The sequence below is a fragment of the Lissotriton vulgaris genome, chromosome 8 (assembly GCF_964263255.1).
Source record: "Lissotriton vulgaris chromosome 8, aLisVul1.2, whole genome shotgun sequence".
Lineage (NCBI taxonomy): Eukaryota > Metazoa > Chordata > Amphibia > Caudata > Salamandridae > Lissotriton > Lissotriton vulgaris.
This window is the reverse complement of record NC_141696.1, coordinates 1,192,255,785-1,192,275,108: the sequence shown is the minus strand read 5'-3', so window position 1 is coordinate 1,192,275,108 and position 19,324 is coordinate 1,192,255,785. Positions and strand designations below refer to the sequence as shown.

Sequence of the window (19,324 nt, the reverse complement as noted above, 5' to 3'; positions counted from 1 at the left end):
TTGTGGGTGGTATTGAAAATATGAAATAATATATTTCAAACAGGTGATGAGAACAGCATACTTGAGAACCACTGGTCTAGTACCATTCCTTTTCTTTTTACTGAATTAGAATGGACAACCAATTTACAGCCAAACCTTTTTAATTCTAAGACTTCATACCGTTTTGAAAACAAACAAAAAATCAAGAATAGCAAAGGGAAATATTTTTGCATGTCAATCAAAAAATAGGAATAAATAAAAGTATGATCCATTTGAAGAGTACCAGTTTTTAATCTCATATAATTGGCACTGTGAGATCGCTTTGACACATGATTTAGACCAGAGGGCTGAGCAGTTGTATTGTAACAAACAACAGGATGAGTGACACACACGTACAGGTAGGTGCCCATCAACAGATCTTTTAAACCACTGCCTCTGGATCATCGGAGAAGATCCCAATAGGATACACTGAGCTAACAAAAACAAGCGAATGATAATAGGCGAAACCTAACAAGTTACATTTGATATCATATAGTAGAGTAATACTGAAAGTATGACCTGGGGGCTACTTGCACCACTCTTGACCCTTTACATATGGACCCCTGGTGTGCAGCATCAGCTGCTGAGCACTAATATTCAGAATTATTTTTTTTAAATAAACGGACAAGCATTTAATAACTTGCTAAGAATTTCTTGCATGTTTATTTACTATATTTTAGACCTCCTTACACAATCTCAGACCCACTCAGTCCCCCTACCGCCACCCTGCTGGCATCAGTGCGGTCCTCGGTCGCACCACAGACCGTACTTTGTGGCCCCTGGGCAAACGTTTGTGAGTGCCCATGATATATTACCTACTTGTTTGGCCCAACTCTCGAGCACTCTGAAGTGGCATGCACTGATGTTACACACACCTACAACATAAAAAAACTGTGTAGTTGAAGAGCAGCATCATAGGTGTAGTGGATAAGTTCTTCATGTCGGGATACAGAATAAATTACTCATGGATTCCATCAGCGTAGGTGTTAGGACTGGTAGAACAGAGTTTTATTCATATTTTTGTAATGTTCAAAAGATTGCTTAGAGTTCAAAAGGAAGTTTCTAAAGAATAGAAGAGTTTTCCGGTGCTTTTGTAGTTTACTGTGAGATAAACATGACAGTGCAAAAGCAAATACTTTTTCTGCAAATAACAGGAATGCCGGGACGTATGGATCATCTTCGTGATGCAGCAGAAGTCGAAGAAAGAAAGAAAAAGAAAAGCGGGTTCTGAACTTGATATGGGTTCTTTGAATACTGCTTAAGGACCTTGTGTAAAGTATACAGGAATTCATTGATTTTGAGGACTATATATGTATGATATGTCAATATTGTTGCCCATCATTGTGATAATCTTGTTTACACCACTTTGGTATGAATCTTGGGTTGGCCATGTAACAAAAGTGCTGCAAATGCATGAGCTGAGGAATGTTTGTTTTAAATCATCATCACCCAATTAGCTGGTCACCTCTTACCTTCTTATAGCTCTGACGTAGATGCTTGAATTAGTGAAGCAGTCATTGTATTGCCCACTCCTATCACTATAAAATACCTACATCGACTCAACATACCCTTGTTTTATTTCTCGTTCTTTGAATACCTGCACTGTCAAGTAGCATATCAGGGTTTAGTGTTAGCCAATCCTGAGCCTGCACTGTTGATTCGAACTGGTACATGAATTCAAGGGAAATAGAACCATGATCACACATCACATGTTGAAGTGGAAGCAGATACGAAATCTAGTGCATGGCATGAGAAAAAGAGGTACTCTCTTTCATTCACGAAGTGGAGCTCTCTCATGGAGGAGACCCAGATGGAACTTTTATAAAAGTTAGATTTGTGTCCTATGTCTCATTTGCTGCCACGCAATACAAGCTACAGCAGATGAGTGTGACACCACAGCACAGTGAAAGCTGGCAGCGCAGAGGCCACAGGAACACTCGTTGCCCTGGCTTTGAAAGGAAACGCCATTAAAGTGGCTGTGCACATTGGACAGGGCCAAAGTGCTGTCACTCAAAGTGAGGCAACCACCAGCTGAATTAGGCTGACCCACTGCCTAATGCTGGTGCCTATGGGACACCGGGCCGGCTGTGAGAGTCGGTCACAGCTCCCTGCCTTTGTAGCCACTGAAACAGCGTTTGCAGCAGCAATCCACAAAGGCTGGTGAAGTCTACTGGTCCTGAGACTTCGGTAAAGGGGCAAGCCCTCTTCTGAGCCCTTGAAGATCTTTCACAAGTTTGAAAATAAAGTATGCAAAGTCCTTTCTCCTTTCTTTGGCAGTCACTTCAGCTTAGGGATAGTCTCTCATCAGTTTCTTCAGGTTTGTCTCCTCAGCAAAGGTTTCGTCTTGTAGTCCAAAAGTGATCTAATTTCTTGGGATCAGGGTCTAAATATTTATGCCTCCAATCCTTTGTCCTCTGAGGGCAGAGGAACCTTTGCCCAGTCCAAACCAGTTCTGGAGCACTCTATTGACAAGCCTCCTTCTTTCCTTTCACAGTGCAGGGCAGAGACATCAGACGCCCCACCGGAGGTGGAGCCAGCATTGTGGAAGGCAGGCACAGCCCTATTCAGGTCCCAGGTGCAACTCCTCCCGCCCATCTAGTTGCAGATCTCTCTATTCACCACTGGGCTGACTCATTCTGTCTCCTAGAGTTTCCCAGCCCTGTCACTCAAAACTCCAGACAAGGAATACACAACCTAGCAGAGGGAGGCCTAAATAGCTAGACAAAAAAATACCTACTTTCTAAAAGTGGTATTTTCAAACACAGAATGTTAAAATTAACTTCACTAAAAGATGCATTTTATCATTCGGAGTTCAGGCACACTAAACTCAAATTTCTCCAGTGTTCCCTGAGTCAGTTTGGATTCTAAGATGTAATAATCTAACTGCCCATTCTGGCCCATGGAGAACAGGTAGCCTTACAATAGTTAAAAACGAAAATGGCTGTAATTCACTATTAGAACATGCCACCCTCAGTAGGGCATGTCCTACCTTATACTTACAATGCACAATGCCCTTGGGCCTACCATTGGGGTGTCTGATATGAAGAAAAGGGAAGGTTTTCTGGCAAGAGGGTGCACTTGCCCAGTCAGCGTGACAGTACCAGACTGCACACAGGCTCTGCAATGGCAGGCCGTAGGCCCATTTTACCAGGCTGCTTCTGTGGGTGGTACAACCACTGCTGCAAGCCCACCAGCAGCATTTGGATTTACAAGCCCCGGGCCCACTCAGTGCACTGTACTAGGGTCTGACAAGTAAACCAAACAAGCCAATCATGGAGTCACTAATCCATACATCAATTTACAATAGGGAGAGCATATGCACTTTAGCACTGATCAGCAGTGGTAAAGTGCCCAGAGTCATAAAATAGCCAATAACAGGTCATAAAAAATAAACGAGGAAGGCAAAAAGTTCAGGGATGACCCTGCAAAAAGGGCCAAGTCCAACAATGACAAATTAAAACACCAATGGAAGAAGGCTGCTGGATAAAAGCTCTCTAGGCAGTGGTTTAAATGACACTGTACTGTACTGAGTACCTACACTTCTTTCATTTGGAAGGGGGAGTACATGAATTTCTCAGCACTGCTGCAATACATTCAATGGGAGAGTGCCAGCACTTCTAAGGAGCCAAGAGGTGCTCAAACTGTGAGTACTTGCACCTGTAAATTTCCATTTAAAGGACTGCCGATAGGTATGTGTGCTATACATCTATATATTTTTTAAACAATGGGCTGGAGAGTCAAATAAAGCCGTCTCAAATGTCACACCTAAAAAAATATACAGTGGGGCTTAGGGTCAGCCCGTTGGGATGCTTTTGATCAGCCCACTTAAAAAACTTCTTAGAGAAAGCATTACTCCATTTTGCATCATCTCAGAGGAGTATTTCTTACCCACAATCAAACTATTGGCAATTAAGTGTATTAGCCCCCTTAAGGAGTACCTCCATTGCATTGCAGTGCTTGAACAGTTGAGAGCCATGTAATAATAATAATAATAATCTTTATTCGGTTTTTTAGCAGTGCAAAACCATAAAAGTTATCATAACATACAAAATACACGAAAGGATTTGTTAAAAATATACAGTTATTATAAAAGTGTTTTTTTTGTTTTTGATTTAGAAGTGTGCGGGCAAAATACTGTGCAAAATTAGTCCTCTATTTCACAGGTTATTTCTATGCCTCATGATACACTTTAAAAAATTGAGTACGTGGTAACAAGTGCGTTCGGAGTCCAAAGTCTGAAGTGCTAGCATGGCTGGACGACATTGTCTGTGGCCCCATCTTTTTAATAAAGGGATTAGCCAAATTTTTCGGTGGGTGTGGAAAAACTTGCAGAACAATATTGTGTGCATGGTAGACTGTTGGGAGAGATCATCACATGGGCACGGGTCCATGTGTGTGTTCCAATTATTTTTTTCAGGAAATGTCACTAGTCTATAGAAAAGATTCATTCTGAACCTTGTTAGGAGCATCTTGTCATATGCTGTAAGCTCCAAAGTCAAATATAACTGGATTTTCAGGGACTGCTGTGTCATAATCGCATGAATAACAGATTTTTTTGATGTCAGCAAAGTCAATCTCAGGGACTCTAAGTGGCTCAGCGCGATTTGTTTCAGTTCTTTCTTGGATATTTCTTTCAGTTTTTCTGGCGTGTGGTAATACTTTTATAAACCTAAGTCGGAAAAGAAGTGTCTTACATAAGAAAGCCAGACTATTTTCTGTGCATGGTCCAAATCCATGGTGTCCCGTAAAATATTTTTAGTCAGGCTATTATTTTCCGACAACCAGACGCGCCTCCAAAGTAAAAGAGGTTGGATCTTTATTAAATCTTCGATGTATGGGATTCCCAGTTCCATGTGTGAGGCATAGGTGGAGGTGCCTCTTGGGGTTGACAAAAGGAATCTCATGAAGATATTTTCCTCTTTTTGGAGTGAACCAATCGCTGTATGTCCCCAAATCCCTGCACTATATAGTGCAATGGCTTGGCATTTTGCGGCGTAAATCTGTAGCAGTTCTACTGGTGGTCTTTTTCCAAGTTTATTGGAGAACTTCATCAGCGCCATGATGGCTCGTTTGAAGAGATGTCTCCTGGCCTCAACCGCTGCTTTCCAGTTTAGACTGTCATCGATCATGATGCCTAAATATGGGTATTGTGAGGTCTTTTCAATTTTTTGATTTTTCAGGAAGATGGACTTGGTGGCTTTTCGTTGTCCACCCGCTACCATGACAAAAGTTTTTTTAACGTTGATGTGCAAGTCCAAAGCACCCATAAAGTCCGCATATTTAGATAGGGATTTCTGGAGTTCGATGGGGGTACGTGCTAAAATGACTGCGTCATCCGCATAAAGCAGAGCGGGGATCGGGCGATGTTTCACTCTAGGCAAGTCCCTCCCCCCTCTCAACATGGTCTCTTCTGGGCCGTTGGTGTACAGAGAGAAGAGGAAGGGGGCCAGGACGCAGCCTTGCCTTACTCCCCGCTCTACCCTAAACGGTGCAGTCAGTTCTCCTTTTGTCCCATATCTCACTCTTGCCGAGGCTTCACCGTATAACTCCCTCAGAAAATCCAGGAGGGGAGGGTCTACCCCTATTGAGCTCAGCAGTGACCAGAGCTTCGCGTGTGATACACAGTCAAACGCGGAGGACAAATCCACGTATACCATGTAGATGGATCCTGGTTTAGCGTGGATGTATTTTGATGCTAGCAAACTTAAGTTTAGGGCCTGTTCAACTGTTCCAAAGCCCTCCCTAAATCCAAACTGTAAATCCGAGAGGATATTTTTGTCTTCTGCCCATTGCTGTAATTTTTCTAGAAGAACTCTGCCCACTACTTTGCCCAGGGAGTCAAGCAGCGATATTGGTCGATAGCACTTCGTGTCTTGACGGTCCCCCTTCTTGAAGATAGGGACCATGATAGAGGATGACCACGACTCCAGTAGGCCGAGTTTCGCTGCTGCCGTGCATACTCTTGTGAGTATTGGTGCCCAGAGATCAGGAAGGTGTTTAAATAGATCAACTGGGACCCCATCGGGCCGGGTGCTTTGCCACTCTTACTCAATGATAACGCCATTTCAACATCCTGTAGTTCAAAATCTATTGGTATTGGGTATACTACTGGTTGGAGGTTAGAATTGTGTGCCTCTCTTGTTGATGTTAATTCAAAGATTTTTGAAAAGTGGTTCACCCAAGATTCCTCATCAATGGCCACGTCTATCTTTGGGCTGTTAGAGTCCGTTAATAGGGGCGACTTAACAATTTTCCAGAATGCCTGGCTATCTTTCAAGAGTGCACTTTTGTGCAGGGCGTTCCACAAGGACTGTTTCAATTCCTTTTTCCTTGCTTTTCTGGCATTATTATACTCCCGCCGAAGATCTTGGATGTTTGTTTTATCTCTATTTGGATTTCCAAGTGCTTTTCTCAGGTTGGTCTGTGCCTTGGTACAGTCGCGGTTAAACCAACCTGTAGTGCTTGATTTGTTTTGATTGGGTGTTTTGGTTAACAGTTTTTTGACTTGTCCTAGTATCGTCGTGAAATTTTCCAAGATTTGCTTTGGCTCTGCATGTGGATCAAGACAAATCAAAATGTTGCTATGGACGGATTTTACTAACAAATTAGTGAGATTATTGGGATCCACTTTTCCCCATTTTATGGTATATCCGTTGTTTTTGCCCAGTTCGAGCCTGTTTTGTGATAGGGTATTTGCTATGGTTGCCAACAGTGTTCTTGGTTGATTCATTTGAAGATTTAGGCTTAAAGCAGAATGGTCGCTGAGGGTGTTTTCCAGAATTTTAAAGTTATTGATTTGTTCTTTAAGGCCTTCTGTAACAATTACATAATCAACAGTGGTCTCATGACCCCTTCCTCGATAGGTGGGTTCTAGTTTGTTGTCTGGGTATAGAATGGGGTTTATTATTTGAAGGTCCAGATCTGAGAGTATCTTATTCATAGCTAACCCCGCTCTTGAATGGGTAAAGTGGACGAGTGGGTTCTCGTGTTCGTCCACCAATCCACAGGTATCATTGTTCGGGCAGGGGTGTAGGTTGAAGTCTCCTCCCCAGATTATATGGGCAATTTCAGTTTTCTCGACGGGGTGCCAATGGTCAATTATTTTTTCTTGAATTAGGGAAAGGACGTTAAAGAAGTTATCGTCATCTAAGTTGTTGTATAAATTGATTATTGTGATAAAGAGTTTTTTCCCAGTTATGAAGGTGAGCAACTGAAAGTTTGGTAATAGGTCTACCTTTAAGACCTTCATATCAGAGATTGTGTTTGCTAAGTAGGTTACCAGTCCCCCTTTAGGTCTACCTGAAGTACTTGGAAGGGCGGGGGATGTATATGTCCTATATCCTACAAGATGTAGGGGCATCGTGGCCCAGGTTTCTTGTAAGCATATGATTTTAGCATCTTCCAGGAAACCGGCGGCCGAACCGTCCTCTATTTTATTTCGGAGACCCGCCACATTCCAAAAGATCACCGGGAGCTGTGGAGTTGCTTTTTCTAAGACTGCCTTTTTCGTTTGTAATGGGACTGGGATAAGATTGGATGTGGCCGGGGTTGTATGTAGGGGCTCCGGGGATTTAACTATTGGTCAATCGACCATTTCCAGGCAACTAAACCGATTCATGGTCGGTATGCCTGGCCAGTTTTGCCCATACGTGGTATCTCTATAGATGGGTCTATATGATTGATAGGGCGGTCTCTCCCACTGGTCCCAGTTTCTAGGTCTATTTTGTGGGCCCATAGTCTGCCACGGGGCTTCTTTTTGTTGGTAGTTCTGATTTACTGACCACCAAGAGTTGTCAAGGTCACTGTGTCGCTGAAATAATTTTGGACCGGCGACATCTAGCTCCCATGGCTGTGGAATTGGTTTTCGCCAGATATTATCAATCTCATGTGTATAGTTATTATTGTATCTTTTTGGATAGAAATATGACAGGGATCTTGTAGCAATCCCCCCGGCGGTGTTATTATATTCCCAGGAGCAGATATACTCAGCTATACTGGGGTCCTCAAAAGTGATCACTATACAGTCTCCCCGGATAGTTTTTTTCCTATGGCCCACCCACGAGGTCCTGCAGACTGATGTTATTCTGCTTTTCCAGGTTGGCGGAACGGGTCGATTTGTGTTCAGCCAATACTGGACTTTATTCTTCAATGACCAGTTGGGTTCCGTCCCCTCTCCTGTAAGTTCGGGGACCCCCGTCATTACTACCACATATGGGCATGCCTCAGGTGGCATGTTTAAGGGGGGCCTGTGATCAGTAGTCCCTCTCGGGGCTCCTTTGTTTTTTGATGGATTTGTGTTTTTAGTGGCAGGGGTTTTGGGGGCCGGTGTGTTTATAGTTGGCGTATTTACTACAGGTGTGTTAGGTAGGGAATTAATTTGTGGGGGGATGGCCAGGGCCTTAGAGGTGGGTTTCTGTAAAGTAGAAGCCTTTGATACTGTAGGGACTTTTACTATGGGTTGCTGTTTGGGCTGCGGAGGAGGTAAAGTTACAGGTTTCTTATGTATAGGCAGAGTGGTCGTGGTGTTTGAGCCTAGTTTTGGGAGTCCCTGTGAAGGTATTGGCTTAGGGGAGCCAGAGATTTTTGTCAATTGGGCCTCAATGTTGCTGAGTTTGGTCTCTAAAGGGCGAATGTAAGAATTTAGGAGAGAGGCTATCTCCTTGATTAATCTTGCTGAATCTCTTTCCTTGCCCATTTGTTGTGGGCCTGAGGAGTCTGAGATGGAGAGATCTTGGAGATTCTGTGGTGGCTGATGTATAGTTATTACATTGTTACTTGGGGCGGCACTATGGTGGAGTGATGCTGCTGGATTTGTAGCGCCAATCAAGTCTATGTGATCGGTCACTTTGGTATTTTCAGTGTTGTCCGGTTTTTTCCTATCCTTCCTTTTCTTTATGGCTCCCTCCCGCCTCCCTCTCGCTTGCCTTACTTCTTCCGGGGTAGGGTCAGGGAAAATTTCGGGAGTTTTTTCAAGGTCGCTTTCTGAAAAAGTTACAGAGAGTTGCGAGGCTGAAAGATCTACATATTATTGAGACTAAGTCTGTTTGCGGCCACAGTTGTTTGTATTGGAGCTGACTGTGTGTCTGGGGTTCTTGCAGTTGCTAGTGGTCCCATTGAGGATCGCCGTGCAATTGCAAGTTCAGTTGAAACTCTCCCCTCAATCAAACTTATGCTTTGATCAATGAATGAGTTTGCTTTAGTAAGAAAATCATCCATTGGATCTAGCAGTTTTTCTCCTATCCCGTTTTTTTTGAGTTTTCTTTGCTTACTTGATCTCGTGTTCATTTTCAATTGATGGTTTATTGGGAGAACTTTAGTTGGCAATAGTAGTCTATAGAAAGCTTCGGAGAAATGGTAGATACCTGTATATGAATAATATCCAGGATGTAGAGCTTAGGGGAGTGGGCCGGACCGGACTCTCACGTTCTCGAACGGCCTCAAACGGCCCGCTCTTTGCCCGGTCTTCGCCCCGATCTCCGCCCCGCGCGCGTCCCGCGTCGCGGTTGAAATGATGTTGTTTATGTACTTGTCGGCGGTGGGCGTGTCCGTGGGCGTGGCCGCCGGGGGAAGAGGAACCAGCTGAGCAAGGTGGAGATTGCTGGTCCTCGCAGTCCCCCGGCTAGCTGCTGGTGATTCGCCCAAGCCTCTACCCTTGGGTCTCTAGCCGGGAGCGCTAGACTAGCTCTACCGATTGCAGAGCTCGCTCCCACCAGCGAGTCCTCGGCAGGGGAGGCAACAATCCGTGATGCAAAGGACTTTGTGGAACAGACCTTCAGAGCCTCCTGACCACAACAGGCAACAGCGTTCAATTAGGCAAGTGAGAGCCATGTACCGCAAAGGAGTCATATCTTTAGAAACAGCAGCTGCCCGCAAGCCCGGAAAGTGGGCAAGATAGAGGACTCTGCTCTTTCCCGTAGCTGCAGCAGCTCCAGGTCTTGGGGAAGACCAAGAGAGAGAACAGTAGAGGCTGGAGATAAGACAGCTGCGGGACGGCCAGTAGACGTTGTTTGGGAGCAAGGGTGGGCAGGGGCAAAGGCATATAAGGAGCCGTCATGGATGCCAGCTTGTAGCATTCACACTTAGGATCTGCCCATGGCCATAAAACAGGATCCAAGGAGCTGTGACTACAGAGTGCTGCTTGCCACGGTTTCTCCTCGGCAGGGAAGGCAGAAGATCCAAGATTGCTTGAAGCAATGAGCAGCAGGTAAGTGAAGCAAGTCAGGCTGATGTTAAACAGCGAACCTTTCACAAAACCCTGTCATCAAAACACACATTTACAGATCCCATAACTTCACCTTCCAGTGTTTATTATATTAATGGGTTTCCTACAAGAATAAACCAGAAGTAGGTGGGACTGCAGATGACTGTGGATGTCTAGATTAGCAGAACCATCCTTTTTTGTAGGGCTCTGAATGAGAAGAGACTGCTCTTCCTGTAACACTACTGGTACATCACTCCTTTGCTCTGTACCTGGACCATTACTGCTTTGAGATAGGCACAGACCCTACAGGTTCCCACCAGGGGCCCTGATAGCAATTCACTCTCGTTCGCTATTTATCTACACCGTTTTGGAGGACAATTTCAAACACTTTACCTTTTACTCCGAGAGCAGCTACTGTATTTCAGGCCCTAATTAATTCCACAATAGAACAGGTCCCTCATTATTCGATAGCCATAAATCAAGTGCTGCATTTTTCTCCTTTTCAGATCCATTCCCCTTTTTAAAGGTTTCAAAGAGAAAAGAGCTGTGGTCCTATGGACCATAGTCAACTCTCAGAAAATCTTTAAAACAATTTTTAAAAAAAGTGTTAATGTTTTTTTAACACAGCAACGCTTCCTCGAGGGGAAATGGGGCTGCTTTTAAAAAAAAACGTTTCTTTTTTTGCAATCAGTCACCAAAATGCAGATCCTTGTAGGCCACCGCCCCTGTGATCCTGTCTAATGAGAGTGAGTTGCAATTTACAACCTACATCATGTATATTAACAAGGTATGCCAGGCTGTCATTCACTCCAATTCAGAATTTTACAAGCAGTCCTATAACTACATAAGTATATTAGTAACATTCAATAATGGTCGCAAAAAGACTGGTTGCAAATTGAGATTGCTTTTTGTGACCAGTACAATCGTACACCAGGCCCTTATTCATGATAATCTTTCTTGTGATCGCCAATATTTGATCCCATTTCCAATGATACCTGAGAAGAAGACAGAATAAATGATTATGAACCTCATCCAATCTAGTTCTAAATGGGGAAATCAATAATTTTCTGTGAATATGTCAACAATCATCTCCTAATGCATTATGTGCAAAATATTGTTGTCACATCGTATTACTGGAAAAGGTTTTGAACCTCCAAATAAAGTATATGTATGTATTGAATTTATAAAAGCACACCTCGAGATACAAATGAATTTTTAATTAATTAATTTAATTTTTGAGCTTGTAAAGCGCACTTCTACCCGTAGGTTTCTTGGTGCTGTATAACGCTGGGGAACCCGTCCTGGCTTTCCCTGTGAGATGGTCCCTATTGGGCACCCCCAGGGTGAAACCAGGCATCCCCGGCGTTGATGGGGCCGTTTGTGGAGATTAAGCAAGCTATTGCCCAGAGTTGCTGAGTGGAACTCATGGTTAGAGTGGCACCGAAGGCGAGATTTATCGAGCCCGTTGACATTGGCCCAACACCCTGCCGCGTCGGGAATTGAACCCTGGTCCTGGGCCGATGTCTGCTTATGGGTCTGCCACCTCTAACCAGTGAGCCACACTACTCCTACAAAGCAAGAGAATGCTCTACATTGGAACAGTCATTATACCGTGGGTGCAAGAAGGTTAGCTAGGGGTGAGAGGGCAGGGTTCCTAAAAAAGTTGACTGCATTTGTAAACACCACATCTTTAGGGTAGCATTCCATACCGATACCATGCTCACTGCACAGAAGTTAACCCTACGTAGCGATTTAACCTATCCTTGGTGTGGTGTATTGTACCCATGAGCGTACAGTATTTTTCTGTATTCAAGCAGAATCCATGCCAAATCTGAAAAGTCCAATTTCCGTACAATTTAAATTATTTTCTGGATTGGAAATTACGAATTAAAAACAATAAGTAGACATTTTAGCTCAAAAACTCCGCATTTTGAATCCTTTACAGTTTTGACCAGTGCAAATTTCTAGTGTGCTCTAAAACGTTCAACTTGCAACTAAAGGAAACCAGCGTTACTTCTGTCAGTCATACTGGGAAAGCAGGTGACTCCAACCAGTCGATCGCGAGCTACCACTAGCACATAAACACATTAGGAATCGCTCACAGCCTTGAGTTCATTTATAAATAAATTCAGGGTCAAATTTTCCTTTTAAACTTAAGGGAAGGTTGTGTTTATTTTACATTACTACCTTCAGGCTGCAGACAGAAAGGCCTGAAGATGATCAGTGCTAGAGTCATATTTATGACCCAGGGCACAGAGGTGACGAACTGAAGCACTGAGGTATTTAAATCTTAAATAAAAGACCTTGTCAACTCAGGAGAAAAAATTATTAAATTAACTCTTAATTTTAATGTTATTCCATTTCAAAGTGTTGCAAATAGGAGAAATTAAAAGTGGATACAAATATTTCTATGAAACATTGAGACAATGTTTTTCTCCCCTTTCAATTTAGCCAATTCCATCTTAATATTTCACGAAGCATGTTTCTTCACTTTAAATACCTTCTATTTAAACAAATGCCTGTATTTATCTGTTATAAAAGCGGCACCATGTCTACAGGCTGCTGTGTGCAAGATGTCTGTTGTTTATAAATGCGACACTTTGAAATGGAAGAAAATGTAAATGATGAGTTTATAGAACCAATGTAAACAAAGTTAACTCTTCAGTTTAATTTTTTCCCCATTTTAAAGTGTCACATTTAAACACAGCAAGCATCTTACTCCAAGTGGCTGGTAGACACAGTGTCATATTTATAACCATATTTGTAAGTGATAGGAAATTAAAGTGTAGAAAAAAGTTCCATATTATGTTGCAGAACACTTTTCTGCATTGTAAATGTCTCCCATTCAAAACATTGGTTGTATGATTGTGTTATACATGTAACAGTGTCACATTTGGCGAACAGTATGTCCTGGGCCACCAATGCATAGAACACAGACTCTCAGTCACCCATACACATATATTTGATTCATGTGTCCGCATGTTCATGCATCCCCCAAAGACAACGCACTCACTGACAAATATGGCAGCCCTGTCATAATACCCCTAGTCAAAGTATGTCCCTCAAACCCTGGTCTTTGGCTACATGGACATTAGGCATAGATTCAATGAAATCGGAAGTGTCTGGTAACACTATGGAGCGGCTTGGCCTTCAGTAGCCCACAATGATTTTCCCAGATCAGAAGTAGCTCTCACTACACAAAAGGTTGGAGAACCCTGGTATAGCTAACCATGTTTTGCATACTGGGAATTATTAGCACCTACTCGGAAAGGAAAAAAAACACTCAACTAACACAAAAAATGCAACATTCTGTTGGCTAAAAAAGTTAGCATTGGCTTGGAGAGAATTTGTAATCCTTTAACCCACCGCCCCCTGGAGTGTTCCTTTAAAACTATGTGTAGTTATTGGCAGGGTTAATGTCATAATGTGATTTAAAATGCATCATTTACCATAATGGTTCCCAGAAATTTCCTACTGTAGATTCCCAAATCCCACTGTAAAATGTGCATTTAAAATGTCTTATGCTTTGACTCATACTATTGGCAAAAGTGTGCATTAAAAAGTTCAGATTACCACTTATATTCACAAATAAATTCCTTTAGGGGGGACCCCTAAACCCTCTGCAAAGCGGTCTCAAAAACTTATTGAGTTTTGATCTATTGTGTTGGTTCAAATAATTTTAAAATGCCCATTTGTAAACACTGTCCCAAAAGTCTTGCAGAAGCCTGAAATTACCCTGTAAAGTAACGTTTTGATTACCTACGTTTTGTCTCATCTTAATACGAGCCCGGGGTGCTTAAAATAAGCTCCTTGCAGCAATTTTCCCCAAAAGCTCCTAAAAAGCTCTTGGAGGAAAATATTACATTTCCCTGTTCCCATAAGTAGCTTTACAACTTGTCCACTTTTAGCGTGGCCCTGTCCTAGAGCACCTCTCATGCAGCAGTCAATACAAGTTTCACTGAAGCAATCCTTCGGCCAAAGTCCCTTATTGCGGTGTGAAAAAAGTTTATTTTATGTTCTGTGCAGCCAAAAAAACTATTTGCATGCATCAGGAGAGGATGAAAGAGAGCTTCTCTTGCGCGATTTATTTTATCTAAAAACTGACAGATTATAGGCCTATACACGGATATCAAAATCACCTTAGGCTTTCAATAAGTTAACAAGATCGCTACTGAGAGCTGGGTAAATAAAATAAAAATAAAAAAACAGTACGCCCAAGATCTTGCTTACTAGTCACCCCTTACCCATAGAATTCTGCACAACTTCATTTGGTAAGAATCGAAACACGTGACTAAATTGGTATGCCTTTCATAGGGTTGAGTGTATCAACGGAGGACTAGCTTTGTTGATCTAATTTAATGAGGCACTAAATAGAAGGGCACATTTCCAATTTGTGCGCGTGGTGTAAGGTAAGGCAGGATTTTGTAGATAGCTGTTCAGTGAGCCATCTAGGTAACAGAGTCTCTCCATGGCTGCCTATGAAGCAGACACCATTTCGAAAACAATGGTCTTTGTAGAACATGCAAAGGTACCAAGTGGGGTTCTATACTGCCTGACATAAAAAGAGCAAACAGCTGGGTAAAAGTAAGGCTCAACAAACTTGACTGTACTGCAAGGACATTCACGGATTGGCACGAATCATCTTTGGTCTTAGAGTGACAGGGTAACTTAAGGAGACATTAAACACGTGAAAAACATCCACTTTTTGGCAGTGGACTGAATCAAACTGGTAATTGGGAGAATAATATGTGAACCAATGTGGTAAGTCAAGGTCATCTGAATACTAAGGTCACTGGCGAACAAGTAGAAGTGTGTAACTACCAAAGGAGAGTGAGAGGATGAAAAATATAGGCACAGCCTCTTTATCCGGAAAACTCAAAACACAAAACATGCTTAGGATGACATGGGAGGAAAATTGATAGTTCTTCCAAACTAGTCTGCAGATGTCTTTTTAAGATATGGATAGGTCACCTCACCCACTTATTGCGGCATGCTTCTTCATGGGTGATCTATTCACACCAAGGTAGGTGAATACCACCTTGGTGGACTCAACCACTACTTGGGAGTACATCGAAAGTGCACTGGATAAATGCAAGAATCTAAATCTTATTATAAAAATACCCCAGGATATACCACATGAAGACAATTTCACTTTATTAGTGGGGTACAGAAAATATGATTAAAATCATGCCTTGTGGATCTAAAATGCAGTATGATGATTCATTCATCCACTATAGCCTAGACAACATGTTTCCATTCCCATACAGGTCATAGACCTTTGTCAGGGTTCAAATGAATTCGGTATCTCTGTCCGTCTTGCACACATACCATGCATCATACTAAGGAATGACAACATGTAAATACAACCTGATCGGTTATGCTTAAAAAGTATCAGTCTCAAGCAGGACTGATGAAAGGGCAGTAGGTTGCCAGTACCTCTAATATCCTTGGCGAGTGCGTGACTACAGGGCGGAGCCCCCTCTTCTTGTCCCTGATACAATAAAAACCCACAGTACGGGTTTTCAAGTTTAAACTGAGAAGGTTGTACATACATGTTTACATTAGCAGACCCAATTCCTTGAGTTGTCAGCTAAGGGTGATTTTTTTAAAATTTTTACTGGGCAGGAAGTTTGTCTTTGAAGTTCAAAATGATCTTCTAATTCTTATCCTCAAGGGCGCCTTGGGGAGCACAGACATGCCTTAAATTAATAAGTAGCACATACGGTGGGCATGTGAGATGCAATTCCTTGGAATTGGTGGAGTTACAGGTCAATCTGAAAGCTTTATGGCAAGGGCCACCAGTCAGCGTATCTTAAAGGGACAACGTAACACCTTAGGTCAGCGGGAATCACTGTGGCAGGGCCCAGAGATGCACAGACGGCACCCAGGGCCCAGAGATGCAGAGACGGCACCCAGGGCCCAGAGATGCACAGACGGCACCCAGGGCCCGGTGATGCACAGACGGCACCCAGGGCCCGGTGATGCACAGACGGCACCCAGGGCCCAGAGATGCACAGACGGCACCCTTCTACTCTCAACAGAAAGTTGGAATCCTAAGCTTCTTCTTATGCAGAATCATTATCGACTATAATGTTGGGATGATATAAACCTTTACATTTTGAAGGAAAGTAAGAGAAGTAGTGAATACTGGTTTCCATAGACTTCTGCTTTCTCAGGATAGGTGTCAGCTGCAGTGGCGTAACCTAAAATGAAGGTCCCCCTTGCAGAATGTGAAGTGGGTCCTCTGAGCCTCCCATATCTCACAATTATTCATTGGCATTGGGCGGAATGAGACCCCTCTGAAAGTGAGTGGCAACTCCGCGCCGCAGGGGCTGCAGCTTTACATCCCTTGTCAGCTATAGACTCTAACTCGCCACTGCCATACAGATCACCCTTATACTGAACAAGGCTGTGACAACCAGGGTCGGGCTGGCCTGTAGGGCAACCAGGCAGTGCCTGATGGGCTGGTCTGACAGATCCTTATGCGGGCCGCTTTTTGGGGGGGCGGGGCAGATTTTGTTCCATTTTTACTGTCGATTTCCCTTATATTAGAAAAAACATTGCCTGCAGCAAGCACAAACACGTGCAGTCTCCCATACCTTGCAAAAAACACATATACAACTTATTTTTACAAGTTCAAAAGAGGCCTGATTTGGAAAAGTGTGCCACTGTTTAGCCATCTGATTCGCTAACAGACGGCACTATTTTTTGTGTCAGTCCGACGCTGGCGACAGCCACTTTCCGTAACAAAACAAACATTGCAACCCTATGCGGCTAGGGGTTGCATGTTATGTATGCAAAGTGCATGTGACTCCGGAATCTGATAAAACCAGTGTAGCAGAAGGTGACGCGCATGATCTGCCTTTTGCAGAAGCAGAAAAATCTGTTCAGTCTTGCAGTATAAAATAAAAGCATAGGTTCGCTTTTAGAGTTATATAGTTGTGTTTGTTCAGCAGTTAACCAGGAGAAGCGCGCGGTCTATCACATGGACGTAAACAGAGAGGAGCGCTCAACACCTGAACCCCTCAAGCCTTCTTTGCCAGGCGACTGACATCCACCATAACCTGCTGCTGTTGATATTTTTGCAGCGTTCCCTAAACCGTGGTCAGTTTGCTTGGCACAGACTTGCTGCTGCTGGTCAGAAGCTGTTCTCATCACTGCACTGCGACCTGTGGGCGCTCATTAAGAGTCTATGTAGTCGATGAATACTCACTCAGCCCACGAGAATAAGCACTTCCCATTAATCGTGGCAGTCACAGATGTTGTTACCATTCGACTTAAAGAAAACCGAACACCAGCGGCTGAAATAATACCGTGAACCCTGCTGGTCACCATAAAGCGCTCTGACGTCGTCCTTAGATTCACAAAATCAGAAATCGATAAACTGTAGAATGAAGGGGCCGGATGTGTTAAACCTCAGTGGCTTCACTTATAGATTTATATTAAAAACAACAACCAACATCGAAGCCCTACAGTTACACTGTAAACAACGCGAGGTTATCGGGTACACTTGTATCGCATGTGCTGCCTGAGCAACAGGTGGCCTCTGCAAATTTAAAGGGGTCCTGAATGAACACAACGCGCCGCCCTGGCGAGATATAATCACCATGTGAAACCACCAGCAAGGATTTACATGAAATTCCCTCTGTTCACTGAGGCAATAAATCAGATCTTTGGTTGCAGCGCTGTCAGACTGTCCGTGTTCTGGTCGGTTCATCAGATTTCCCCTACCCTCCTCTGTTAGAACATTTCGGACCCCTTTCTTTCAGGATAGGGTAGAAATAAAGCACACTCACCGGAGTCGGCAGTCCCCACTTCCTCCTCCTCCCCGAGAGAGTGCCCGGTGTAAGGTGCAGTTGCCCTGCGGTAGGGCTGTGGCCACGCCCCTGCTGCAGCCGTCATCGAACACAGAGGGGGGCGGGTGTTTCACAGTGACACACCCAGAGGACGCCGAGCGAAAGCACTTCATTCCTATAGAAACAGCATAGCAGGACAGACAGTGCCTTCTGCTAAACAAAGCACACCGGGGAAAGGACAACAATTGGTCCTCACGTCCCTCCTTGAAGAAGAAAAACGCAAAGAAAACAAAGAGGCTGTGATTCTTAAAATTAATTAGAAGTGTGGCTCAAATGGTTAGAGCGGCAGACCCTGATGCAGAGGTTTGGTCCGGGACAAGGGTTCAATTCTTGTCTTGGGCACAATTTCCCGGACCTGATAATTCTCGCCTCGGTGCCTATTCTAATCATGGGTCCCACTCTGCAACTCTGGGCAATAGCTTGCTTAATCTCCACAACGGCCCCAACAGCGCTGGGATGCCTGGCTTCACCTTGGGGGTGCCCAGGAGTGGGCATTTCACAGGGAAAAGCCGGGAAGGGTTCCATAGCATTATGCGTACAGTGCCAAGACGCCTCAGGGATAAGTGCGCTTTACAAGTACGAATTCATTTCAATTAGATGAGTCAGTCAAAAGTCTTTATTTCGATTAATTAAAATCACAAAAGCAGCATCAACAACAAATTACATACAAGTTAAAAAATTTCGACTTTTTAAAAAAAAAAATTTAAAAACTATATACAAAGGGGATGGGAGTGCTAATTTTTGCAATTATCGAATACATATGCATTAGTATATACAGTTCATGGTTTATGCATTATATGTACAAATTAAGAGTTTTGAAGTGCAAAATGGCAAATTCTGTATAAATGCATATACTGCTGACTCACGCAAGACAGATACAGTTCATTCCTAAACATACTATGTACAAACGTGTGCAAATAGCAATTTTGAAAGTGCAAAAAGTGCCATAAGTGCAAAAGTGCAAATTTATACGGTCCCCCGAAATATTTGATACAAGTATGATGATATATAAAATTCAACTATACAAACTAAGGTGGACAGATGTTCCCACAGCTTTTATTGATCCTGACTGCTGCCACCAGGAAACTAGCTACACTAAAAATAATGTGTACGCTATCCAGTAACTGCAAATACAAGAGAGTAGGTCTCACTTGCAAGAAGCCGGCTTTCCTCAATATGGGCAATAGAAATTTTTTACGGGGCACAGAGTACTTTTCACAAAACATTATTAGATGGAGTGTGTCTTGGG

At 43.3% G+C, this 19,324-nt stretch overlaps 1 protein-coding gene across 1 annotated transcript in view; it reads right to left on the bottom strand.

Moving 5' to 3' along the window:
- Positions 1-18,141, bottom strand: part of STOML3 (stomatin like 3) — a 126,176-nt gene extending 108,035 nt beyond the window's left edge. The window contains exon 1 of the mRNA XM_086935066.1: positions 18,016-18,141. The gene's annotated coding sequence lies outside the window, so the exon portion shown is untranslated. The remainder of the gene's footprint in view (positions 1-18,015) is intronic.
- Positions 18,142-19,324: the final 1,183 nt, after the last annotated feature.